Genomic DNA, 10955 nt, shown 5'->3' on the forward strand with positions numbered 1-10955 from the left:
TCTGCAGCAGGAGGCTTCTGTGGGTGAGATCTAAAAGAAACCATTTTACCCGTATAGGATCCGTTTTTCAATCCCGAACACACAGACATCTTATAAGATTTCTAATCAGAGCTTTGTCAACAGGAAGAGGTGGGAGGATGTGGGCAAACCAAATGGAATACTTACATCGAGACCTATTACATGTTCCAAGTATCCAAAGCACCTACATGAATTATAGAGCTTTACATTTCATCCGAGATTTGAGATTTTTAGTATTAGCTGAAAAAAAGTAACACAAAAGTGTGCATACAATGAGAATATAATACACACACCAAAAGCCCCCTAACATGAACGTAAAACTATTCAAAAGGAGCACCTATAAGCTGTAACATGCTGATGTATTTATAGAAGACTGTTTTTATTCTTTTTAAACTGCAGCTCTCGGAATCCTGCCTTGTTCAGGCACTCCCTGTAATAGGGTGACAACTGCCACCCAGTTTTCCTCCTGTTTTGTTACCCCGTGTCCCCAGCCTATGGAGGTGCGCATACACTTTGCACATGCGCGCCTAAAAAATGGGCAGCACAATGGCTCAGAGGTTAGCACTCTGGCCCGTGCAGCACTAGGTCCCATATTCCAATCTCAGCCACGACACTATCTGCATAGAGTTTGCCGATTCTCCCCATGTTTGCGTTTGGATTCCTCCGGGTACACGGGCTTCCTCATACATTCCAAAAACATGCAGTTAGGTTAAATGGCTTCCCCCCAAAATTGGCCCTAGACTTTATAATGACATATGACTATGGTAGGGAGATTAGATTGGGTCTTAGGGGACCCCTTCTACAATTTCTATATCCACTGCTCACAGTATGATAAAGTGTGTGGTGGTCAATGGGAAGTATACCTCTTCTATTGATGGCCAGTGGGAAGAATGTCACTCTTACAGATACCAAAAAGATCATTGGTGTCAGTTATACTGACGTGAGAGGCACAAATTGCTCATTGCTCAAGGAACCCCTTGAGGAACCCTGGGGTTCCGAGTAACAGTGGTGGAGAGACACTGATCTACCCCATCTCAATATATTATAACACTGCTCAGTGTTGGCTTAGAATTTACTTAGACATGATAAAAGGTTGAGTGTGTTCAATATTAGACACTGTTTCCGCCGGCGGTAATGATTCTCGCTGCATTCGCACTTTCAGTTCACTGAGCAAAATATCCAAGAGCCGTGTCACTTTCAGTCACAGTAACAAGTAATTGTAGAAATCATTTCAGGGGTTTTCCTCTAGAAGGATAAGCGGAGCTGCCAGCTTATGTTACAATTACATTAAAGGGTATTGAACAGTGTGACGCTCATCTCTGTACAACAAAATGCCACAGGGCTCTCCTAGAATTCCCTAAAAGAGGCCGATCATATCTCCTAAAAGAGATCTGAAGAGTCACTGTTGGTCACTTAACCACTTAAATTCCTTTAGAAATAGATACCCGTTCTTATAAAGTAGATTTAAAGGGAATCAGCAATCTTCTGGAAAGGTATTCCATAGGTATATTGACTGCCCAAATACCCTCATTCAAGGCATATAACCCCCAACCGTCTCATTTGCCCGCTCCTCTTTTGGGACCAAGTCTTAGTCCAATACATTGCCAGGACTATAGGCAGGTTAGAACCAAAGATGTCCATGCAAGCAACATTGCTGCATTGCATTTTCCATAACAGAAGGGAAACTAAAGGACTGCAGTGGGAGCATGCATAATAATACTTCTGTCCTAATAATCTGTTGGTGGGCATTGTTACCCTACCTATGAGTTAACTACGGATCACCTACCCTGGCATTGATAAGGCACAGGCCCAGTACATAGCACAAAGTTGTTGATCTATTCTAGCCTAGTAAAATTGCACTTTACCAGACACATGCCTACCTAATATTGTGCATGCATTCATTCAAGCAATGGGTTGCAGGACCACAATCATTGATCTGTATACAGGTTTGTGCATTACTAAATAACTATGGTGACGGTGAACGCGCCAAGAGTCAGCCCCCACCCTAGGTCAACCCCCCTCTCTAATCATCATGCAAACGTGCAAAAAATTCTTCCATCTCCCCCCCAAGCTGTGTCTCTATAAATGAATCCTAGGCCAACATATAACCACTAGTTTCGCAAAAAATAGCAATATGGTTTAGTATCATACTGGGTTAGCGATAGCAGTAAGGTCTCCCACCCAACACGTTTCGCCCGAACCAGGCTTCTTTAGGGGAGACTTAGTATTATTGCTGGGGCTTTTTACCGCATTGTGATACCGAATTGCTACTTATAAGTGATTTGATAGTAAGACCGATATCAGTTTGGACATACTGTTGGTGTTTCCAGATGTCCAAGTGGAGTGAACAGTGTGATAGAAGCTTGAAATGTTTATTCCAGGACTTTCATATGCACAATGATGCACGATTCGCTATCACAAGGCTCCCAATGCGGTAAAAAGCCCCAGCAATATTACTAAGTCTCCCCTTACCCCTGAGGAAGCCTGGTTTGGGCGAAGCGCGTCGGGTGGGACACCTTACCGCCATCGCTAACCCAGTATGATACTAAACAATATTGCTTTTTTTTTGTTAAACTAGTGGTTATATGTTAGCCTAGGATTCATTTATAGAGACACAGCTCTTAATCTTTTAAATTATGTTGTTGGAACACTAAAATATTGTGTTTTTTTTAAATTTAACTCTAGTTGCTGTTCAAAAGCTTGGCTTTCCCTCCCTCCTCTTCTTCTCTCCCTCCCACAGATACACGTTTTATTATAAAAAAATATTCATCGTATGTGGATTTGGTTTGCTGCTGGATCTTAAAACAAAACACCAGCCAAATACTACAACAACAACAAAAAATAATAACTTTTTTTAAGATAAAATAATAAAACCACTTTTGCTACAATAACGATCTTCAAGGCAGATTTTTTTCCTGTGCTACATTTTGTACTGAATCTGATGGCCGCCATCACTCAAACTACTTGCTCTGAACCCAGATAGTCCTGCACCTTCTATAGCCTGTTACTGGACCCTGAAATTACAACCAGTGATGGAATCATCCCCCCTATCACTTTGCTGTCTCCTTCTGTACTGATTAGCTTCTTGTACTGTTTCTTTCTCTCACACTCCAGCCCTGCCGTTTGGGGACGGCAGAAAGATGATGCCAGGTTGCACTAAGTTACCATCCTTGCTTGCATTTAATAATATAATAATGAGAGCTGCACTGTGTTGTTGTTTATATCTGCCTAGGGTTTGGCGTTAATAAAAGTATGTCAGTGACAAGGCTACCGAGCCACAGATAAAAGCTTTGACCTTGAAATGTTGATGTAAGCTGTCTGATTTACCAATTGTATTGTAGTATTTTTTTTAAGCTTACAATGTTGCAACCTTTTTCCTTTAAAAAAAAAAGCCATGTGGGAATCTGTCCAAGTAGTTCTGCTTGTCACTAATCTTTTTGCAAAATAAACCTGACAACAGCATTTGCAAGCAGTGGAATTATCAACTCTTCGTAATAACTACAAAAAGGGCATTTCTCTACAAAATATAAAAGGCCATGGCCTCAGATAGCAGACAGTAAACAAAATTAATTCAACCCTATCGGCCCAGGGAAGGTAGTACCCTCCGTACCCAATTGACCTAATGGTCTATTTGGCTTTTGTGGGGCTGCAAAAAAGCTTTTTAAATGAAAGAAAAAGTCAACTGAAAAATCTTAAAAGTAGCGAGCAAGCTGCTATTTATAGCAAAGGATACTTGCTATATCTATTCTTCAATAAAACAAATTGGCCTGCCTGTTCCCAGTCTTCTTTAGAATGTACATGTTCTCAGCATTCCTTAGACCCGAAATATTTTAAGCCATCCCAGCCCAGTTAATCAGGATAGTCAAAAATCCAGAACCTGGAAACCGATGGCCGGAGTTGTTGCCATTGGAGAGGTGCATTTAGTCCCGTTTTAAATAAAATAATACAAATGCATGATCATTGTTTAGAAGGCTATGAAAAAAGAAGGAACCGACTTTAGAAAAAAACAGATCCTACAACAGCTGGGGGGATGAGACACCCTTGTAGGGGAATGGAGAGGAGACTACAAAAAAGAATTCACGCTATTATATCTGGAGTCCATTTTATGACCCGGCTCTTCTTACCATATCCTAAAATATCATGGGCAAACTTTACACTATTCTATTTGTATCTAGTCCTACTATGTTGACCCTGCTAATGCGATTTCAGGGAAACATAGCAGAATGGTTGTTTGCCAGGTCATAAGTAGTGAAGAGAGGATGATTATCCATATGTTCTCACCTAGAAGTGGTGGACGATTTGCTCGAGTAGGGACTGGGAGCGTAAGAAGGAGAGGGCCAGTAGCAGCAAGTATAAAGAAAATTTTTTGTTTATGTCATAAAATGTGTTTCTAGGGTTCAGTGGTCCCCCATCATCAGGATTTGATACTGATGAATAGGGTGTGTACTCAAATGATAAAACTAAAGCCTTCTTGAGGAGTAATTAGCATGATCACCCCATGCTTTTTATGATTCCTAGGAAAGACCTCCCTTCACTTTTTGAAGATGTAAGAAGAGGAGAAAGAGCCCTTTCAGACCCCACGTGTGAATCCACGTGGCTGACAGCTCCTGGTCATCCAGCAAACTCTGTGGCCAGGAGACGTAAACCGTACCACGACCAACAAGATTTGCACAGCAGTCATGGTGCTGATCTCTAAACCACAACCATGTTGCGTTTTTGAGCCATGCTGCAGCCTTGGCTGCGTGAACAAAAAAAAGGGTCCCAACTGCTCCTATTCTCTTGGTTAAGACCATGCATGAGCCCAAACTAGAAAATGAAATAGTTGAAATGACCCTAAGCCTCTCCAGAGTCAAGGAATTCCATTTTTATATAGATGTTGCTGGAAAAGTTGGCCCTTGAAAGTTTTCCCCTCATCTTTTGCTCTGGGAACCATCATTTTTATTGGCCATGGGGACAAATAGTGATGCTTACTCCACCTGGTTGGACAGGGACAGCATTTAAACATGCACAGGGATTCTGTTCTTCTTCCACCCTCCAAAATTTCAAGAAAAAAAAATGGTATACTGGTTCTCTTTAAAAAAAAAACACAATTCAGTTACTGCACGATGTTCTCTTCTTACTGTTCAATGGGTAACCCCATGTCTGCTCCTCTTCTAAACCAACATGTATTATGTCTTTCTGTTATGTAGTCATCATTAGTATTAGTCATAAGGGGAAATACTTAGCAAAATATCTCCAGTTGACAATGTAGGGAACCGTCTACAGGCCTTTCTGTGACAACCGAGTTGCAAAGACACAAGGAGGAAGTTGATGTGCAAAGTGCAGAAACCCAAGGCAAAGTCAGATGAAACCAGACAGAGCCATGGTGGTCCATGTTCTGGATAAAAGGGGTCTCATTTATGGTCCCTGATATCACCAAATGGCCATACATAATATTCAATGAAAATAATGTTACAGAGATTGTAAGGGAGATGGCCAAAAACTATTATTAGGAGTTGTTGAAGATGAAAGACATACTTTAGGAGGCAAGCATTGACTACACACATTATATGAGCCTGCTTGTAGTCATTGATATTCGAGTCCCTTTACAAATTAATGTTTCCACATTTATACCTAATACAGTTTCTCTAGAAAATGACATATTCCATATTTATCTTTTCTTTGAGACAAATCTAATATAGTACATCCAGAAAATTGGATTCCTGAAACACTCAAAGTGCATTAAAAAAAATTAGGCTCGGGAAATTAAATGGGTTATTGGCATTTTCAAAGATCTTAGGAATGGAACTTTTGCTATCAAGTCTTTTGCCCACCTGTATCTATATTACAGCAAGGTCAATCCTAATTTTCTAGAACTAAACAATAATATTTTTCTTTTTTCAATAAATTTATTGTACAGTTCATTAAGAATGCGTCCACATGCTTTCATAGTACGGGCCAACATTTCTACATCAAAATTTCTATGTTCATCTCTAGGGCACTATAAGAGTGGAGATTTGGATTCTAACAAATGCGAATCTCTGATTGATTCACTTGTGGATAGAGGGCATGAATCTAAACTGTCAATTCACCCAAAGCTTGTCGTCAAAACACTAAATTTACATCCTTAAAGCCCATCTAGCTATTCCTCTCAGTGTGCATATTATTCTTCTTTTATATTTACCTATTACAGATGTCTTAAGGCCAGTTACAAATGACACTCAGGGCCCTCTTTTTCTTCAAACCTTCTATGACCCTTATTAATGAAGAAGACCTGGTGCGTAGCCGCACACCACCATACACATACCTTGCTGATTATCTAGCTCTTTCCCTTAGCACACTGAGCTACTCACCTTTCATTGTTTTAATGGAGATAGAGATGTACAGCAATGGATATGAAGAAAACCAACAGGCTCTCACTGTTTCAATAGCCTATAGGCTCTGTGTTGGCAAAGCCATATTTTACCCATCAGAGTTCCAAGATTGGCGTCTCCTGGCTATCGGCGGTGTGGAACATGAAAATATATTAGCATTACCAAAAGTGAAAAACCCTATTTTCAGTTTTCCAAGTCCTAATAAAGTTTTGATCCACCATTGCTGACACCTTCTAGCCTAAAATAGCAGTTGTCCCTTAATTTGGGCCCACAGATGACAAGCCAAATTTGACGGACCTTGTTGTGGATCTGGTGTCAGATATAAAAAAGAACCTGCAGCTTTTTAACCAAATTCAACCATTTCTTTTCTGATTTTCTGTTTTAACGAATAGACCATATAAAGGTTTTCATGTATGTTTAATAATCTCTGTTTCCAATATTGATGACTTTTCCTCATTATCAATTGTTATATGATTTATTTAGACCTGGTGATGTTTGGCTCATCTTGTCGTGCGGAATATCATTACACTTAACTGTGCTAAACACTAACTAGTCCATATTTAATTTAATTTAATATGAAATCCCCTGAGCATTTAGAAAGCACTATGTTCAATACATTTTGGAGGAGAACCACTGCAAATATTGCATTCTGATAATTGTGGTATTTTCCTTTACAGTTTTACATTCATACCAAGCAATATTTACAATGCTTTATTCACAAGGTAAAAGTCTTCCTGCTGCCTCTGCTCAAATTTGTTGCAATGATGCACAAAATGTTAAAGTTTGTCCTAAACGCTCTGATGTATATTTGTAAAAAAAAACAAAAATGTGATTTCTAAAAATTGCAGTTTCCAAAATCATTTTTAAAAGTATCATTTAGAATATTTTTTGATGAGTAATAAATACAGTTTTCCGTTGCTGAAACATATATATATATATATATATATATATATATATATCTCAACTATAAAGTTAATGATGATTTTTGGTTATTCATAAAGTTGCAATGAGCATTATAAAACAAAAAATATGATATTGTAATAAACCTTTTACATCCTAATCTGAAAAGACTTTTTCTATGTAACATTGAGCATTTGTATGTAAGGAATCTAAAAAAATTCCAAACTTCTAATTGTTCAACGTCTCTTTCAAAACCTCTGAAGGGTTAACTTTTATTTTCAAATGTTGTTATTTCTCTAATGCAAATTATATATATTTTGATTAAAACTATATTGAATTTTAGTAAGCGCTTTTCTTTTTCTAATTAAAAGTTTATTGAAAGAACTCAATTTGATAATTATTAGCTTTTCTTAATAACAGATACAAGCTAAACATCCTAACCCAATATTGTTATCATGGCATAATTTATAGTTATCTGTTGTGGAACTGACATCAGCTTCAAAATAGTATATTAAAAAAAAGTTCAATTAAAAATTACTCAAAATTCAAAACAGAATAGAATATTACCGGATAGATTTCCTTATAGTTGTTTGTTTTAAGTAAATACAGAGAAGAAAGGCGATATGTAACATTTATAGAGTTATGCATAAAGTTGCTTTGTTCAGCTATCACTGGGAAAAAATAATAAAACTCTTTAGTATATTTAAAAAATTCCAATCATACAGCTTTATAAATTACACTGTTGTTATTATGAATGAAACAGGACTTCCAAAGCTGTAAATTTAGAGCTATAGGTTTCTTATATCTCCGGGACTCGGGTGGTGAGATCTTTATACTTGAGTACCCGGCTTCACCCACTGGCCTCCAACATGATGAGTGCAGCTCATGTTTTATTGTTTCTATTTTTATATTTTCTTAAAGATTTAAAAACCAAATTGTTTACCACAATCGGTTAACCAGGATTTAGGAAAAACATAAATAATAATTTTGGGTGAGCCAAATATTCCAGCAGCACTATTCTTCCCATTATTACCTAAATGAATATTTTTTGCAATAAATATTATAATATCTTGCAATAATGTTGTAAGTAATAAAAATAAAACATTTTCTACAATTCTTTAGGTATAATGAAGCTGTTACTTACCAGTCTTGCAATATGCCAGGCTCACCACCAAAGTTTTCTTGCTTGTATCTGCACCCTTGCTTGCAGTCTTTGCTCTTTAAGTTTGCTCCTTGCGTTTCCTGCACGTATTTATAGGCTCACCTGTCAGGGTACACAAAAGTTACTCCCTCTTTGTATTGTCATTGGCATTTTCTACTCCACACTCCACCCATCTCAGCCCTTTGTCTTTCTAATAGGATGGCGTTCTTTCCGTAATAAACAAAAATCTATTTTTTTCTTTTTCTTTTTACATAGGACATATAGTAGTTAACTGAAGGAAAACCAAAGTTCAATCATTTTATGTCTTCTTAAAAAATAGGTAAAAAAATTTATTTAAATTTTAAATTAAATTTAAAAAATCCTTTTTGAGCATCAAATAAGTTTTCCAAGTCAACAGGATGAATTCTACTAATTATCTTGCAAAGAACGGCATCAAAACACCATAATAGTGACATTACTATGGGCTTTGTAAAGCATTGCATAATATGTCAGTGCTACATAAATACTGGATAATAATAATAATTTAAAATGAAACAGTGTCCTATAAACAAACATGTGCAAGCAAGGTTTCTTTTTACAGGGACAGATGCAGGTACACTTTGTCTTTTCTGTAATAAAATCTTCTTATCTTCCAGTTCTGCAATCATCTTTATATTGCTGCGTACTTGGATGCACATGTGCGGGAATTATGCCATTACATGCCCTTCAAATAAATGCTTAAGGACCCCTAACCTAATTCTACAAAGCTAAGTGGTAGAGGTCCCAAAAGCGAGGGGTTTCACAGCGCTGAAATGGAGGGAAGTGTACACGGATTTGGTTCCACTTCATGGCCTATCCATCTTTTTTCGTTGTGACCCCTTTTGAAAGATTTTTTTCTTACCTCCTCTACTTTCGACACATGCAAAAGAAATAGGCCCTTGGGATGTCACCAGTAAAGGGAAAATTTTATATCTGATAGGACTTTTTATTGAGGGGTTTTTATTTTCATATAAACATTATTGTTAACAAGAAATAGATATGAACTGTCTAAAAATAATATATCATATTAGAAATTTACTATGAAGTGGCACAATTGTGTTATCATTTAGTATTATCATGTTTGTTTTTTTGTTTTTGGTTCAGCGTTTTTTATGAAATTATGTTTTATTTATCAGTTTCAAATATATCTATTATTAGCCCTGGTGAGGGGACTGCAGAACCATGAGAAGTGTTGTTCCTAATTAAACCTTAAATAAACATTTTGCAAAGATTACCATTGACAACACGGAGCATTCTTTTGGACACAGAAGCTAGGACGGAAAGGCACGGAGAGTGATAAAGACCTTGTCAGATTTTTTTGCCCTTCTTATATCTATACTGTGGCCAACAACATCATCTTTGAGGAATTCCCCACCAAAGTCAAGAACCATTTTGTAAATGTCTCACCTGAATGCAATTTCTATTCACTTGAAATAGAGTTAAGGGGTATCATCTAAGGCAGCCTTTTAAACATGGAGGAACCCTTACATAACTTTCAGGTCTTCAGGGAACCCCTTCTATAATTTATTTATCCACAGCCCACAGTATATTAGTGTGGTGGTCAGTAAGAAGAATGCCTCTTACATTGCTGGCTATTGGCAAGAACGTCACCCTTACAGATGGTCAAAAAGAGACCTGAAGGGCACAAACCTTTCATTGTTCATGGAACCCCTAGCAACCTGTGGAGTAGCCATAAGGCTCCACAGAACCCTGGTTAAGAAACACTGATTTAAGGTTTAGATGTAGTTTTCAGTACTGGGTGTGAATTAGCCATCTACAGGTTTGCACATCCTCTGCAAACGTCTTCCATTGAAAGGGTATTGACCAGAAATATTCACCAAAAAGCTTTTGTTTCCCTCACCATTTTTTTTTACAAATCTATTGAGTTGTCTGCTATTCACATGAGTTGCATGAAAGAACTATAGGTATTTTGGAAAAACAAAACCACTGTCAACTGTATAGGTGCAGTTTTATAATTTTACAAAATACATGCCTAACCCATAATACCAATTATGAATACCCCTAAAAGTACCCCCCATAATAAAGACTGAAAAACATAAACATAAAATGATAAAAATGTTTAATGGCTTATATTGACGTCTCTTGAACATATTCTATCATTCATAAATAATCCCTAGAATTCCCATCAACAGAATAGATGATAATCAAATCAAAGCTACCAGCCATGGAGGACCCAGGTCCCCAAAAAGCTGTAAACCCCTCAGGTGAGTACTACATGATAAAGAAAATGAACTAACAGAATATCAGACATAAAAACAATATAAAAATGTTTCAATAATAAGACCTCTTGTAGAATCCAAAAATTGGCAATTATGAGACTTCTTGCAGAATGTTAACAATTCATGAATCTTTCCAAGAAATAATGCGTTGCAAACTGTATACTTGGATACAGTTAAAAAAAAATATAACATAAAGGGGTCTAATTATAAATCAGTGAATCTGATATTCATCAAACATTTTCTGATGGAGAATGTTCCATTTCC

This window comes from Pyxicephalus adspersus, chromosome 10 (assembly GCF_032062135.1).
Source record: "Pyxicephalus adspersus chromosome 10, UCB_Pads_2.0, whole genome shotgun sequence".
NCBI lineage: Eukaryota > Metazoa > Chordata > Amphibia > Anura > Pyxicephalidae > Pyxicephalus > Pyxicephalus adspersus.